Genomic DNA, 18265 nt, shown 5'->3' with positions numbered 1-18265 from the left:
TGGTCAGTACTGGTGGACTTGACTGCCTAGCATGAGACCCAAACTTAAGCTAAGGAGGGTGTCCTTAACATTTGTTAAGATCAGGTTATAGTAGCTCTTAACTGATTTGTCTTTTTTTGAATATCAGAGAGTAATCACTAATCTCCACACATTATTATTTGTATTATTATTATTATTATTATTATTATTATTATTATTATTATTATTATTATTATTATTATTATTATTATTATTATTATTATTATTATTATCAGATCTAATAAATTCAGCTACAGTCAAAAGTCACATTGTCAATTCCATGTACATCTCCAAAGGCCATGCTATAAATCAGACATAATGCTAGTCATAGGTTCATAGGTGTGTACTAGGCTAATGGTCCTGGAGCCTTTACAAGCCTAACCCAAAAAGATTTGCCCAGGCACCATTATTAGGGACATGATGTGTGATTTGTTTAATAACTGTTTTACAGAATATTTACAAGTGAGCTGAGTAGAGACAAGGGTCTGAAGTCTGAGAGGCTACTGATCTCGGTAGCTCTGTGCACTAGCATGGTTATCAGGTCATTTTAACTTACAGGGATGTTATTTTCCAGTTATATATTGGTGTATTAGCAGGGCCACAGGATATGCAACATCCTCTGCCATAAATCTGTGGAAAAAAAGATGAAAGACCATCTGCTGATGGACAGCCAGTGTCCTTGAGTTTCTTTAAGTTTTTTTTTTTTTTTTTACAGAAGCTCTAATGTATTATTGAAGTTGAATGGTGCACTGAGTGTTAGAGGTAAGACTTCTGTCGGTAGAATGTGCACTGTGACAGGCTGTTACATTGTTTTTGAAGTACTCTGCAAAGACTTGGGCAATGGTTGAGATAGAGGATCCTGATGTGGGGGTTATTGAAATATTTCAGGAATGTAGTAGCTGATGAATGGATTTCCAGTATCCCATAGTAAAACAGTAACATATTCTGTAACTTGAGTAAATACATTCTCTTGGCTTTGGTTGCTTCAAGCTTACAGATTTTTTTTGTGTGACAATTGGCACTTATGATTAGTAGATATCTGACGTATCTGGATATTTTCCAGTGAGTGACCCAGGGGTGCAATTATTTTACTAATTTGTTCATAGGTTCATAGGTAGGTACTAGGCTATTGGCCCAAGGGCCTAAATAAGCCTAGCCAACAAGGTTCCCTGGCTTACGCCACCCAATAAAGTTAATTTCCTGTGCCCCTGTTAAGCAGAGCCGCAGAAGTGATCTCTGGGGTGTATTTCCTATTTCCCATCCACTCATCAAGATTTTTCTTGAAGAGTACTAATGAGGAACTTTGCTTGCCATAGATGGGTAGCTTGTTCCAGAGTATAGGAAGTCTCTGGGACAGGAATCTATCCCTCCAGCATGTCCTGTTTATTGTGGTGACAAGATTTAGGTCCCTAGAGCATGTAGCTCAGAACGATTGGGATTTCTTAAGGTGTAGTATGTCCAACAGCTCTGGGTTTAACATAGCTTTATATGTTAGGTAGAGATCTCCTCGGAGTAGGCGATATGCTACAGAGTAAAGCTGGAGTTTTTTGTGACGGTCAGTATAGGGGATCTGTTTGAGGCCAGTAATCCTCTTTGTGAGGTACTTCTGTGGCCTTTCCAGCTGCTGCAGATGTCTTGTGAGGTACATTCCAAAAGGGGCATTGTACTCTATAATGGGTATAATGAGTGCCAAGTAGAGGGGAACAATGACCTCTTTTTTCCTGGATGAGAACCCTTTTGCGATGAGGTGTGCCACATAGAAGGATTTCCTGACTACTGTGGCGATGTGATTATCAAAGGAGAGACTACTGTCCAACTGGGTCCCAAGGTCTCTTATCACACATTCAGGGTTAAGCAGTCTGCCGTTTATGTGGTAGTTCATGGGTACAGAGTTTTTACCAAAGGGGATGACAATGCACTTTTTGGCATTGAGCTTGAGGCCATGCCTCTGATACCAGGCATCTGTCTTAGTGAGGCCTTTCTGTAGGATGTCCACATCATTTGGTGACTCGACTATGGCTCCTAGTTTGCAGTCATCTGCGAACTTCGTTAGACAGAGGCCTTCTGTGTTAGCCTGTACTTCAGAGAAGTAGATACCAAACAGGTGAGGTCCCAGGACTGAACCCTGTGGTACTCCACTTGTCACTGGTTTGAAGTCAGATTTGGAGTCCGTAACTTTTACAGTGTGGGTTCTGTCAGTGAGCCAGCTGGCAACCCATCTTGTGACATAGGTTAATCTGATAATCCCATTAAGCAGAAGCCTATTTTCATGGGTGATCCGGGAGCACCATTTGGTTAAACAACTCACACAGAGTCATACAATAGGCAACTGGGAGCTGATGGGATCAAAACCTGTGCTATAGCATGAATCTTAATCCTCTTTGATAAATTACCATTGTTTATTTTCAGGAGTCAGGACTCATTTTCTATGATGCATTTTTAATCTGATCATTACTATTTTGGTGGAAACTATGGAAATTAACAGGCTCGGTGGCCTAATGGATAAGGCATTGACCTCATAATCAAGAGTCCACATTTGAGATGAAATAATTGTGCCTGGTAGTTAGCATAGAGGACTAAGGCTATGAGCTATTAGCAATCTACTTCCTATAGTTCAGGGTTTGATTCCCTCAGCCTTCATTTGCCTACTGTGTGAACTTGAGCAAGTCACTTACCCAGGAAGTGCTTTAAGGCAATTGTAAATTTAGGCCAGGCTCCTCAGTGGTCTCCTGGATTACATGTTAGTAACAATCTATGAAACTAAATGTGTTATTAAAGCAAATTTTGCTTTCACTGAGATTTGTGACTTCAACTCTGGTGGACCAGAAGTTGCTAGAAGCTAAATGGAATGAAGTTGTAACAGTTCTTGTAACATGAATCTAATCAGTCCTGGAGAAACTGTATATGTTTCCATGTGTCATATATCTGCATATGATATCTCAGGAAATCAGACATTGTGCCTCAGTGGAAAATTCTAGAAAGGCATTGATATTATTCAGCTGTAGGACAAGTCAAAAAGGTCTTTACAGAATACTTAAAACCACTTACCATAGTAGACACCCAGCCACCATGATCTAGATAGCATGTTTTGGGGGTGTAGACCTTGATAAGAAAAAAAAATCATCTCACACCAGTGGAAGTACAAGCAACCCCTGGGTAGCTAAGTGCAGTTATATCATTCAAGTAGATCTTGAGAAGAGTTAGGAACCAGCTGTAGCTAGGTCAAATTGCACCTTGGGCAGTCCCCAGACTCGCATCTCCCTCAGTCCCAAAAAAGGTCTTCTAATGTTCAGTTTTTGACTTTTAGCAATTGACTTAGTTACTTGTGTCATTCTAAGAAGGTCCAGTACTTGTCAGCTTGGGAGGACATGATCGACAGACATGCTGCTTTGCCAGGGATGGTCTGTAACTGTTCCCACTAGGCTGTTGGATATTGGCCAAAACATTATGCACCCCTACAGTGCCTTTTTAAGCAATGCCAACCTGATAAACCTTCTGACACAGTATATTCTACTATTGATAATCTAATGCTAGCAGTCTCAACTAGAAGCTCCACTCCCTGGAAGCACTCCTCATGCTTGAGAGTGTTGACATCTGTGCAGTTACTGAGACAAGGTTTAAGCAAAAGGTGAATGGATAATACCAGTGAGGCATTATTAAAATAAAACTAATAACCACATGTAGAAATAACACCAGCAAGGAACTTCAATAATAGTAGAAAAGTAAATTTATTGAGCACTTTCATCCCACCACTGCTGACTTCATCAGATTCTGATGAAGCCCCTGTGGTAGAACAAAAGTGCTCAATAAATTTAATTTTCTACCATTATTGAACTTCCTTGCTGGCATTATTTCTACATGTGGTTAAAGCAGAAGGTTCCCCAGCAGTGCAAGGCTATAATGCCTTCCACACATTTAGAACAGTTACCACACGAGAAGGGACACAAGGTTGTATCAATCTACATAAAAAATAAACAAATCTCAAGATAGGTCAAATAATATGGCACACTTGAGCTACTCCAAGTCAAACTAAACTTAAGTAAAGTCACATACCATATCATTGCTAGCTATCCAGTCTATGACCCAGGATAACCATAACATGGACTTGAATACACTGAAGTCACTCACATTTAACCCAGCACCATAGTCATAAGTGATTTCAACTCTCCCACCATAAAGTGGGATGCATATACAACCACTATATGCAGGTTCAATGATTCCTGGATTTTTTTCTTCAATGCAAACACCCTAGGACAGCTTATCTGCACACCTACAAGGAGTGAAAATATCCTCCATCTGGCACTCATGAGGGAATGTTGCACAGGTTTACCTTCATAATGTCGATCATGTTATGGTCGACCCCACTTCCGCGAATACCAAACTGCGACTTTTCAAAATGTTGAACACCAAATTTCCGAACGGCAAAATCTCACTCCTTTTTGACCCATGTTAGCACTGGTGTGGAGGTGTGGTGCTGTCGGAAATGTTGAATTCTAAGTTTTTTCGACATTCAAAAGTTTTCACGGTTCTGATTTCGCGGAAACAGTTCAGTGATGTGGCCGGTCAATTATATGTGATCGACATTATGAAGGTAAACCATGTTGCACAACCCCTTCCCCCAAGTAATGTACTTACTGGTCAGATCAGACCAGAACGTGTTCAGTCCTGAAATAAATATAAAGTCTGAACTCCCAGCAAAAAACAGAACCTTCAAAAACATTTCCAAGGCTAAGTGCCTCCTATTAAGTGATGGTATAGCTAAATTCCAAACCCCCCCAAACTCAGAGAAACCTGTGGCCTATGCAGAAGTATTTACAGAAACTTTGTGCAAGCATATAAATAACTGCATAGAAACAGCCATACCAAAACAAAATAAAATTAGGACAAACTCCAAAAACAAGCCTCCTTGATAGACCCCAGTAAAAACAGGTTGTACAACAAAAGAAGGAAAGAAAATCATGTCTTAAAATAGAAAGGGCTATGCCCAACAGATAAAATACTCCCCTAACATTCTAAGCAAGCAACTCAGGGACTAATCAACTCCACCAAAGCCAAGTTCATGGCAAAAATAGCTTCCCAGGCAAAGGTTAGCCATAAGGCATTTTTCAGTTATGTATGCAACCTTAAGGGGAAGACCCAACAGTGTGCTGAACTAATAGTAAATGGAACTCCCTATATGGAACAAGAGAATATAACAAATTTATCCCAATTTCATCCCCCCATCACTCCCAGTTACTCCCCAGGAAATACCATTTCTCCCCCAAGTCCTCAACACTCTCTCTGAAGTTAAAATCACTGCATCAATGGGTCCTGATGATATCCCAAGATGCCTTCTAAATAGCTTGAAACATGACCTGTGAAGCCTACTAAAATCTGTATTCAACCACAACCTCCAGACAGGCTTCACCCTTAGGGAATGGAGGACTGCAATGGTCAACCCTTTACACTAACAGGGCCCATCAACAGACCCAGGGAGCTACAGACCCAGACATTTGACTAGTATTACATATAAGGCCATGGAAAGAATTATCATGTCCCTGATAAACGAAGACATAGGAAATCTTCAATCACTGAACTCATCCCAATTTAGTTTTGTCAAGGGCAGGTTAAAGGGTAAAATGGTGCATACTATCTACCTCAAACTGGAAAAGGCATTTGGCACAATACCTCACTCTGGTATTATAGACAAACTCTCAATTTTGGCATAAATTTCGATGTCACCTGATGGACAGACAATTGGTTGAGAGATAGGACACATGAAGTTAAGGTGGGGGAATCCACTTCCACAAAGAGGTCTGTTACTAGTGGTGTCCCATGGTGCTCAGTACTGTGACCTCTCCTGTTTGGAAAATAATTCTCTGAAGTCAAGGCTAATGTAGAGGTCCTTTGGCTGGCCAAATTTCCTTACAACTGCAAGCTGGGTGCAATCATTGAATCCCCGCAGAGATGTAGATATCCAGCAGGAGGGTCTGACACAGATAAATAACTTGTGCCAAAGCAGTGGCAGAAAACTCAGTGTAATGAAATGCATAAGTATACCCTCAGGGAAGATGCAAATTACAACACTGATAATATTCCACTAACAGTAGCCCCACTGGTAAGGGACATGGGAACTCAGGTTGGCAGTAACCTGAACTTTGATTACCATGTGTCCATGCCAGTGAGAAAATATTTCTATGTGGCAGAACTTATAAGTAAGGGCACGCATCCGGATCTAAGAAGAGCATAGACTCACTATACTCATCCCTCATTAGCCCAATAATTGAGTACAATATACCCTTCAGCATGTAGCTGACCAGACATTTGCAACAACTGGAGTGGCCACAGAAGCTCCTCACTAAAAGAATACAGGGTGTAAATAACGTCCTCTGCAGACTGCCCCAAGGCCTTGTCCCTGTACTCGGTCTCATAGAAACTACTGAGGGCTGATCTATGCCTAACCTAACAAGGCATTCTCTGATACAGCCCTGATGGTTCTGCTACACATTTGCAAAACAAACAACACTAGAATTACCCGATCTATGGATATAAACCTCATCTGTAATATAAACAAAACATTTTGGAGGGAGAGGTAAGTGTCTCAGAGATTACTCCTTCTCTGGAACAGACTCCCCATCCATGCAAACCAGAGCTCTTCCCCAAACCTATTTAGACACAATTTGGACCAATGGATGGGAAATCAAAATTCACCCCTGGCTTCTCTCCTGTGATCCTTATGGAGAGGAAACACTTGTAGATGCCCTTAAATACAGGTATATACCAACGCTGTTCTAGTCCTTGGGCACTGGATATTGAGAAAAATGGGGCATGAATGGCTAGTGTTAAAAAGGCCCTACGGCCATTAGCCTAGTAACCTCCTATGCTCCTATTTTAACCTCACTAGTATCCACCCTTGCCTCTCTTTTCAAGGAAGGCCAGGCTAGTCATAACAGGATGAATGTATTTATTCTGGTGGTCCCCTGTCGTTCAGCTCCTTTTTAAAGGCAGATAGTACACCACAGTCAAAGATGGCAGAACTTCCATTAGTCCATCGACATAACTTAATGTCACAGTGTGTGTGTAGCCCAAATGGAATAAGGCAAGCTTGACAACAAAGAACCAGCCAATAAGACTGCAGGGCACATAAAATAAAGCTTTTTAAATGGCCAGAAAATCTGGACTGCACAGCTTTCTAACCACCTGGAAGAGAGCTGCAAATTAGTTTACCCCAGCAAAGATTTTCCAAGACAAGTACTTGGACTTCTTTCAAGAAAACTCTGCCTGACAAAGTGAAAGATGATTATCCTGGGCAAGCTTGTCCTCAGGCTGGCCAGTGATGCACCACACACACACACACACACACACACACACACACACACAGACACACACACACACACACACACACACACACACACACACACACACACACACACACACACACACACACACACACACACACACACACACACACACACACACACACACACACACACACACACACACACACACACACACATACTCTCTAATCTTCAATCAGTCCTCCTCACCACACATAACTCAAAGTCAGATCATAGCTCCCATGGCCTGAAGTGCTTGGGGATAAGATGTCAAGGGTCAGCATAACTGCCTCTTAGTAGACATCGACCAGCACTTCCATACCACTCATATTGCAATTGTGAAGATGCTGATGCAACACATAATGTAAGGAGCCCCAGTTGAGCAGATGAAAACTCCTGTCCCATAACAGCCATAGAATAGGAATTCTACCCCGGGTAGATCAACCATGAACCAAAGAAGGGAGTGGTCAGACTTTGAGGCAGGTTCCACCACTATATTTCAGGTTGCAACACTAAGCATGAAAACCATGTCAAATGTATGGCCAAAAAATATAGGTAGCAGAGTTAATAACCTGAGCAAAAAAACTCTTCCACACTCCTGTAACTGTAGCAACCTTCAAACTACAATTGTAACAAGCAGTCTACTACAGTTACTAATGCACACTCATCCACTGAGCTCTTCAGCTCTTCAGCTGTGACCCCAAAAGCAGTACTGGTGTTCATTTATGAAGCTGTGATTGTCTTGTGGCTTCATAAATCAGTGCCAGCATTGCACTCACACACCATCAGCACCTTTTGATCACTCCACCTAAGTTTACACCCAGGCCATTCACCCCCTTTGCTTCATCCTAGTTACAGCTCTGAGTTAACAAAAAACATGGATTTTCATCTACCCTAATTTACAAATACAGTTAACAATCACAGGAATAGCAGTAAGTATGCATCCTCCATCTTTTTAGACTTATCAAAAGCTTTTGATATGGTAGATCATAACAAACTCCTACATGCCCTCTCAGACTTGGCCTTATCGCATTCTACTCTTACCTGGTTCCAGAGCTACTTATCTAAAAGACAGCAAGCAGTACACTGGAACCAACGTCTATCTCCTCTGCTTCCTGTCACCCTAGCAGTTTCCCAAGAGTCTATTCTTGGCCCCCTACTCTTCTCCATATTTACAAACAACCTCTATACTGCAGCCCCTTCTGCCACAGTTATACAGTACGCCGATGATTCCACAATAATATGTGCTGCCAATACCCTTCAAGAACTACAAACACTCACTCAATCATCCTTTCTCAAAACAGAAACTTGGCTAACAAACTCCCGGTTAATTTTAAATCCCAACAAAACAAAACTCATGCTATTCCATCCCAATAAATCTACTATACCCACAGCATCCTTCTATATTGCCTCCACAAATAACACTATTATCGGGGTCTATATTAAATCAGCGAACACTTAAAAAAGTGAACGCTGATTTATCGACCCTCTTTCAGAGAAAGCTGAAAATCCTGAATACTCGGAACAGTGATTTTTTTTCCCAGGCAAAAAAATGTCTGGGCCATTTTCGGGACTTTGCCATTTCCTCCACTGTGGTGCAATCTTGGAGTTGGTATATTTAAGTGGGGGGTGTGGGAGGCACAGCCCCCCACTTTATTTATGGTTTTGAAGGGGGGTTTTTTTGTGGAACAGCGCTTTTTTTCCCTGGGAAAAAAATTGTTGTTCCAAGTGTTCAGGATTTTCAGCTTTCACTGAAGGAGGGTCGATAAATCAGCATTCGCTTTTTTAAGCGTTCACTGATTTAACATAGACCTTATTATCACCCCCTTTTCACACACCAAACTGTTAGGTGTGGAAATAGACACTAATTTGAGATTTGACATCCACATATCCCTATCAATTAAAAAAGTCCACAAAAAACTGGGTACACTATATAGGAACAAACAGCATCGCACAAAAAACACAAGAATAACTATAGCCCAAACTCCCGTGACCTCAACTCTTCTTTATACATCACCCATACTAATAAACCTCAGGAAAACTGAACTGGCAAAACTAGAATCCTGTTACAACAAAATAGGTAGGTATGCGGCAAACACTACATGCAGATCTCACCACTGTTCTGCCCTAAAACAATTAAACTGGTTCGAGCTTCCCCAACTCTTACACCTATCCCAGCTTAACATTGCTTATAAAATTCTGTATCATCCTGAAAATACTCCATCTCTACAAGGTCTACTAAAGCCTTATTCCTGTAGCAGAACTCTGCGCTCCAACAATAAACCCTTCTTACAGATCTCAATAGCACACAGCCGTACCAGAGAATCCATCTACTCACATTATATTGCTAAGGTTTGGAATTCTCTACCTAATAAGATCACATCTAGCACTGTTTGTGTCTTTCGGCTTTTCCTGGTTAGGGGTCGCCACAGCAGAAATCTGGTCCGCTAATGATTGGCAGTAGATTTTTTTTATGTACCGAGTTGCCAGTTCTGACGCACAACCTTCAACGAAGGTACGCCCATTCACGCATGTCTCCACACAGAAGACACTCTAGCTGAGAATCAAACCGAACAGTGTCTTACTGTGAGGCAACAATGCTACCGCAGCACCACCACCGCACATCTAGCACTACTTTAGCTAATTTTAAACAAACACTAAAATCTCACCTTACCACTAAATGGCTCTGCCCCTGCTTTACCCCAGATTAAGTATGTCCTACTACAACGTTTTCTTCATACTAACACTACTACAAATGACTTCTTTGTAGATTTATGTATTTTAATACTATTAACTCTTAAGCACCCACTCAAGTGGGAACTCTGCCAATCAACAAAATGTATACTAATTTAACTCATTGTCATTTTCTGTCACCTTATGTTAAGTACATTATTGTATCTTTATTTGTACATATTTGCTGATATCAATCTCTGTAAACCTATATATCAAGGCCAATTTTATATCATGTTCTAAAGATATTACCTCATGTAGGCTACTATTTGTTAACTCTTTTTTTTACATTGTTAATTATGTTTTTGTCTTTTGTATTTTTCTCTGTGTGGAGCTTTTCTCCTCGGGCCTCCGCTGAAAAAGGACATATTGTACAGTCGGACTATACCGGTAAACAAATGTAAAATAAATAAAATAAAAGAAATTAACCATCTGGGCAATGTCACCTGTAAAGAGACATGGAAGTCTGTGAATTCTTGAAGGAACATCCTCACACTATCAGGTAGATGAAAGCTGAAGAAGAACCCACAGTTCATTCCTGTTCTCATGACAAATTCAAAAGAATTGGCAACCTTGTCCTTTGGCTTCTTTAGTTTAAAGGCAAAATAATAAAAAAGTCGCTATCCCCACCAAGTCCTGTTGACATATTGATAAAAAAAGTTACCACCTCCATGACCTGCTCTGGTCTAGGATACTGTATAACAGAGAACCCTGGGACACCAAGACCACAAAGACTGGACTTAAGTTTTAGTCCATCCAGGTGTCTATTATGAAGGTGAAATCTGACTCATATAAGTCAGATATAATACCCTACTCAGTGCATGTGCCATTTGAATACAATATCATACCCAGAACTGTAGGAGTGCAGTTCCTACCTATTAGCCCCTGATGGCCTGAGGGATCCATGGGTAGCATTTAAGACAAAGATGTATCTAGGTCTATGATGTTTCAACATGCAGCAGAAACAACCGCACACTGCTATGGTCACAGATATGGCCGTGTTATACCCCAACAACTAGGAAAGTGGAAACCAACACTGTGCTTCTTCAGACTACCTAAACTATTACATACACTAAATTTATTTCTGGGAGTTTAGGATGGGTAAAAGGATGCATGGCCAGCAACAAGCTAAAAAAGAATACAACCTATGACCCCAGCTGAGTAAAATTATGACATATAATGAAAATGAAACAGTAAGCAACACTGCAGAAACAATAAAATAAGTAAAGTAAGAGTAATCAGACCAATATACATGTGTAATAGATACATAAAAATATAAAGAGATAAAACAGATTAAGATGAATAGTCAAACTAATCCGACAGGTACCTCTCAAACAGTTTAGAATTTGGTCCAGATATGGATGCAATAAGCTCCTCCAAACTGTCTCACCAAAATATCCCCAAAGGGAAAGGAAGCCTAGAAAATCATTTAACCCAATAGCCACAGGACCAGTAGCCCAAACAACTTGCAGTGAATATTTTGAGAACTTGCAAGACATCATCAGTACATTGCCCATACAAGGAAGTCTCTTAAATAAACCTAGTATGGTGATGGCAAAACAAGTAAAGTTCTGATGCTGTAATAAAGCCTACGGAATTTAAGACGATAGAGACAAGTTGGCCATAGCTAAATACTCAAGATTATGAGTTACAGCCAGCTCCACAGTGCAGAGATCTGACTATGCTGTAGGTGACCCAAAGTTCAACTAGAGGCTGGGATTCCTGTAGGAGGTGGCTGAGGAGAATTAGAATGAGTGTCTGTTGCAGGCCCACCATTACTGTGGGGAGGGAGGGATGACAGCACTGGTTTACCTACAATGTTTGCACCTAATAAGATGATTAGATGTTACCCAGTGCAATTTGACCTAGCCGCGTCCACATTGTCATGGTGGCTTGCACCAGTAAAACCACAGATAATTCAGTATGTGGAGGCACACTTCCCCTCAAGAAAATCTAATAGCTGGCTTGGAGGAGCTGTCAATAGGGAAGTGGTGCTCCTAATGAGGAAATGCTAGGCCACCACCCAGGACCAGCAAGATGGCCCACTTCCCATAACCCAATTCTCACTGAAGAATGGAAGGGCTAATTAAGGATTCCAGAGTGTAAACAAATGAGATGTAATCTTCTTGCCCAGTCCAGGAATGCCCATCTCCTGCAACATCGGAACAAATGGGTTGATTGGATGTTGGCAGTGAAGCCATCAGGCTATGTTCTGAGATGTGCAAAAAAAAAACATAATGCGTTACAAGGAAGATTCTTAGGGCATGTTGTTATAGTAGAGCAATTTAAACAAAAGCAAACACTTGGTTACTTTATTATTTAGTAATCTGACAGACAACCAGTCACACATATCCAAAAGTGACAGAGCCCAGAGGCCAAATCAAATTAAATGTAGTTACTGCAAGTGAAATCCTTGAAAATGAGAACACCCTCATATTTGTCTGCCAGGTCTGTAAAAGATACAGTTTGAAAAGGTTGTTTGTGATGAGGTTTTAACAATGTTTCAAATACAAGTAGCATACTTAGCTGATACAGATCAAGGTTAGCTGCTACTTGTAATATTTTGTTGCATAAAATCTGTATAATTATGTGGGGCACACTGATGGGAGATAAGCATATAGTGTTTTCTCTGATGGATCTTGGATTGGGGTGACAGTCACAAGTAGTGAGTAGGTGGACATGGCATGAGTGATCCAATATTTCTGTGGCTAAAATAATATTTTTCTTAGGACTGTAGGTAGGTTTCTTAGCACCAGTAGATAATTTGTGGGTGAGTTCTTTTATTTTTTTTTTCATTTGATCCACAGGATAAGGTCAAGGGTTTCTTTTCCTGCACCCATCTGACACATTCATTAATCCATGAAGGTGGGAGCCCCCTGGCCCATTCATTCTCCTTTAAATTTTGGGTGTTAGGGAGCAGACCAGTTTGCATATCCCCTGAATTGTTATATACCAAGTCCCTCAGCAACCTGTAAGGTCTACTATAGCTGCCTGAGCAGGCACATGCGCATATCTGTACATGTACAACCTTCCAACCAAGCAGTACACCATTTGGAGTGCGGGCATGTTAGGATCTTTATGCTGACAGAACCCAGACTGTAAAAGTAGTCAACTCCAAATCCAGCTCCAGGCAAGTGACAAGTGGAGTACCTCAGGGTTCAGACCTGGGACCACTCTTGTTTGGCATCTACTTCTCTGTAGTACAGGCCAGCATTAAGGGACTCTGGCTAACAAAGTTTGCAGATGACTGCAAACTGGGAGCCATTACTGAATCCCCAAATGATGTGGATATTCTACAAAAGAGCCTTACAGAAACAGATGCCTGGTGCCAGAGCCATGGGCTCAAGCTTAATGCCAAGAAATGTATAGTCATCCCCTTTGGAAAAAAACATGTACCCATGAACTACCACATAGGTGGCAGGACACTAAACATCGAAAGTGTGATGACAGACTTAGGGACACAAGTGCACAGTGGTCTCAGTTTCGATAACCACATCGCCACAACAGTCAGGAAATCCTTCTACAAGGCACACCTCATCACTAAGGGCTTTTCATCCAGAAAAAAGGAGGTCATTGTCCCACTGTACTCATCCCTCATTAGACCCATTATAGAGTATAATGCCCCATTTGGTATGTACCTCACAAGACATCTGCAACAGCTGGAAAGGCCACAGAAATACCTCACTAAAAGAATCACAGTCCTAAAGCAGATGCCATATTCTGACCGTCTAAAAAAACTCCAGCTATACTCTGTGGCATATCGTCTACTCAGAGGCGATCTCTGCTTAACATACAAGGCCATGCCAAACCCTAAGCTGTTGGACATGCTCCACTTAAAGAAATCCCAATCCCTCAGAGCCACACACTCCAGGGATCTAAACCTTATCATCACATTGAACAAAACATGCTGGAGGGATAGGTTCCTGACCCAGAGACTCCCCATACTCTGGAATAGACTGCCATACATGTCAAGCAGAGCACCTCATTGGCCCTCTTCAAAAGGAACCTTGATGATTGGATGGGAGATAGGAAATTCACCCCGGGGATCATGTCAGTCACCCTGCTAGACAGGGGCCCAGAGAAGTAAATATTGTGGGAAAAAAATTCCAGGGAATTGTTATGGCTAGGCTTGCATAGGCCATACGGCCGATAGCCTAGTACCAACCTATGAACCTATGAACCTATGAAGGTGATACACCTGCATTCCATTAGGTGTTACCATGCAGAAAGGCAAGTTGCCTCTTTTCATCCAGTACAGACAAGCTAGTATCAGGCCATCAGACATTTTCTCCCATACTCCCCTGCCTGTTCTCACCAGATCCCATGCAGCTAGTCAAACACTGGGTTACAGCCAGGGCTTTATCCCAAAACACTATGGGCCAGGGTGTGGATAAAGGCTTTGCTATATCAAAGAGTTATGAATGGAATGAAGCTGAAAGGATGAAACAGTGTGGTGGTCATAAAACCGATGAGAGATTGATTTGTGAGAAAGAATGTGAAGGGGGTGTAAAAAATAGGAAGTAAGAGATAGTACCGTGTAGGAATGGCCTGGGAGATAAGGAAGGAGAAGTGAAAAAGACTGGCAGTCAAATTCTGGAGGGAAATCCACTGAGAAGATATGTAAAAATATAAGATGGAGGGCTGAATGTGGGCAGGCAGGATGAAAAGGTCTGGTATGCCCCCATTATTATATGGAGTCAATTAACAGTGAATTTGGACCGAAGGAAAGCAGAAGAAAAGCAAGTAAGAATAGAGAACAAGTTCGCAGAAGACAGACAGTTAAAGGGAATGACTAGTGAGAAGAAACTAATGGTGGCAAAGATTAATAGCAAGTAAGCAAACTAGGCTGTCACTAATGGTACAACAATAAAGGAGAACATATGGGAAGAGAAGCTACAGTGGCACACATAACAACAGGCCAGTGTAGGATTATGCAACTTCAAAAGGCAACAGCAGGCAGCAATGTCTTTAGAGGTTCTTTGAAGCTTTCCTGCACATTGTTGTTAATATTTGTTTTATAAGGACAGTGTATGCCCATGAATTATGAAATACCAATCCAAATTCCTTGAAGTTCCATAGAACAGAAAGAAGTATTAGACCATATGTGAGTGAGCTAAACTACACAAATCAGCATTTTCACAAAATAAAAGATTCATCACCTCAAATTTCAGGCCTACAATCAAAAATAGCAGCAGTGAAAGAACATGCAACAATAAGACAAATGACTTACGAACAGAATTAATTATCCAGCAAAATTACAAGTGAATGTTGTAGCCTAACAGGTTATTGTTTCCTAAGACTGTATTTTCCCTCCCATTAATTGAGCTGAGAAGTTGACTAGTGTTGAATTTCAGCAACTGCAGCAGCAAATTCAAAGGCAGTTAAAACACACACACACACACACACACACACACACACACACACACACACACACACACACAAAATGCTAGGCATTCTTTCAGCAGTTTATGCAACGGTACAATTATTATCACTGTAGTACAAGTGTTATACAGACCAGATGAACAGTTTATTTAATTTATGCAGTTTGTGTCAGGATTAGAAAGATATTTGATTTGCATTTAGGAAATTGCTTTCACCAGAAATTATAATTACTTTCAGTTAAATTTTATAAAAACATTGTTCTCAACAAATTACAGTTAGAAAAGCAACATAATTTGAAATAACCCAGATTTTTACCACCCTGTCTTCTTCAATATTTTCAAACACCTTTATTGAATTATCACTTGTGACATAGGCACATTTCCATTTATATAAAAGCAATCAAACTGTATTAACAAGTTAAAATTAACAAACATTATGCTTCACCCATATATTGCCATATATCATATAACCTACGCAACATTACATCAATTATTCAGTTTCTAGCCCTTTTTTAAACAAGAAACATATATATTAAACTATCAATTACAACATAAGCAATCATACATTTATATAAATGAAAATAAACCACACCTGCACAATCCTAGTTGCAAGCATTTTACATCACAAACCATACTGACACACTCCCAGTTACAAACATTAGACATTACTTTTAATCTACCCAATTCAGTCAAACATTACATAGCTCATTTAAGTCCTGCCTTCTTTTAAACATCAGTTTTCCCATGTATGTATTGTTCCAACAATTCCCATTTTTTCCTATGTAGTTTGCTCCTACGTTTTTCGAAAGATCTCAATTCCAGTTGTTTTATCTCTGTTACTATATTCACTACTTCTAATGTAGTTGGTTTAGATTTTGATTTCCATTTTCTAGTAATTGCTTTTTTTGCAGCCATCATAATTAGGGACAATGCCTTACCATGTCTAGGCAATTCCAATTCTGTATCATAGCTCAGACAAATTATCTCCCTCGTCACACCAATCTACCCACCCAGCATCTTCAACAGTGCATCCCACAGGGAATCCTTAAAGTCTGCCAACTCACTGCACTCCCAGAAAATATGTTCCCATTTACCTCTTTCTTCCTTGTCACACCTCCAACATTTGCTATCTACCTGAGGAAAAACTCTCTGGGGTCTGTCTGGGGTATAAAAATATCTTTGTAAATATTTCCATTCAACAATCCTAAATCTTCTAGATGTTGTTGCATATTTGGGAGGCATACATATATTCTCCCATTGTTTTTTTGTGAATTGCTTATCTAATCTTTCTTCCCAATCCTTTCTAACCTCCTGTGATCATTTTTTATAGTCTGTGTTCTTCAATATTAAGCCAAAGTAAAGATATTATCATCTTACATGTTATTATTCATAAGAACCTGAATTTTAAATATAATGCAGAATATTTAAAAAAGGGAGGTGGTCATTAAAAGTGGTTGGCATGATTTATAGATATATTACATCAAGGTCACCTGAAATTCAAACTAAGATGTATTTAACTTACACTAGAATGATAGTGGTATGCAACTCCCTCTTTTATGTATACACAAAGGTCAGCTTACTGGTGTTAGTATTCAAAGGAAATGTCAGAAATGTAGTCCTGCGTGTAACAATATGATATACCCAGAATGTTTGAAGTTACTTGGTGTCTGTTCAATAACTAACTGATGTTTAAGAGGCAGTCTTTAACCTGCATTCAAGACACTTTAATATGAAGCATTATGGGGTGTTGTTGAATGTTGATAGCAATTCTAATACCTTCCAACTGAGAAACAACAATAACTTGTTGTTTATAACTGAGAAATTCAGAGCTGCTAAAATAATAATTGTATTTCTTTGTCACTGGCTTCTATGTAGAGTAAACCTCTGGTTGAGATTAGGTGTTCCAAGACTACCTATCCTGCTTTAAAAGTCTCCAGGCAACTGAGTATGTCCTTTAATTTATTTAACAGGAATTTTTCAGTCTGTGTGCTAAAGGCCTTTGTGTCCAGCAGAGGTTGCAGAAAACTATGAAACTATGAAAGTATATGTTTAAGCAATGCAATATTCAAAAAAAATTTCAATTTGTGAAGTCAGATGCCTGGCTGAAGACACTATATACTCATGCCACTGCTGTTAGCAGTAATTTGAATTATTTGAGATGAGATTTGTAAAAATGCTTCTACCATTGATGTTATTATTTAGAATAACACCTGAACTTGATCAAGGCAGGAATGTTTTTACATTTTGGTAATATTGTAGATTAATGAGGGGATAACTTACCTTCCAAAAACGCTCCTCAACAAACCATGAAATATAACTGTGCATCCTAAATATTCATCCATCCATCCATCTATCCATCCAATTTTATTACCAAGTTTACCCAATTTGTGGGTTAGACAGTGTCAGTTTCCCTTCCAGTAAGCAATGGTTATAAGGCTGAAAGACACACACACACACTCAAAACACTTAAGAACAATGTGAAGCATTACCAGTTCAGCTTCTGAGATGCCCTGTAGGATAAAGGAGGAAGCCAAAGACGCCAGTAAAATCCAATATTGATGCATAAATCTTCTTCTTTTGGCTTTTCCCGGTTAGGGGTCACCACAGTGGATCATCTGTCCGCTCATGATTGGCAGTGGAGTTTTACAGTGTCGAGTTGCCAGCCTGGCACCCAACCTTGCACAGAAGGCACACACAGGGCCAATTTAGAGTGTCCAATCCACCTACTGCATGTCTTTGGAATGAAACCGGAGCACCCAAAGGAAACCCATGTGACAACAGGGAGGACATGCAGACTCCACACAGAAGGCACCCCAGCCG

Source organism: Protopterus annectens, chromosome 1.part2 (assembly GCF_019279795.1).
Source record: "Protopterus annectens isolate FY-2018-M chromosome 1.part2, PAN1.0, whole genome shotgun sequence".
Lineage (NCBI taxonomy): Eukaryota > Metazoa > Chordata > Ceratodontiformes > Protopteridae > Protopterus > Protopterus annectens.
The sequence above is the reverse complement of the archived record's forward strand: the minus strand, read 5'-3'. Positions refer to the sequence as shown.